Genomic DNA, 280 nt, shown 5'->3' with positions numbered 1-280 from the left:
AAGAAATTTTTTCTTACAGTAAAACTGATATTATGGGCTGGTCTGGTGGCAGTGGATTATGAGAACTTATTAATGTTAGGATCACAAAAGTTGGTATATAATCCCCCACTGCTCAATTTGACTGGAGTAAAAAAACTGATATTGTGTAAAGAAAAGTTCCTGGACAAAAATATAAATATGATAGATTGTTTAGAAGGCAAGTGCTGTAGAGAAGGAAGCTGTGGTCACACAGGATTGATACAGGGAGGGATTTTGTCTGTTTCTGGACCACACCTGGTCA

Source organism: Suncus etruscus, chromosome 9, assembly GCF_024139225.1.
Source record: "Suncus etruscus isolate mSunEtr1 chromosome 9, mSunEtr1.pri.cur, whole genome shotgun sequence".
In the NCBI taxonomy this organism is placed as follows: domain Eukaryota; kingdom Metazoa; phylum Chordata; class Mammalia; order Eulipotyphla; family Soricidae; genus Suncus; species Suncus etruscus.
The sequence above is the reverse complement of the archived record's forward strand: the minus strand, read 5'-3'. Positions refer to the sequence as shown.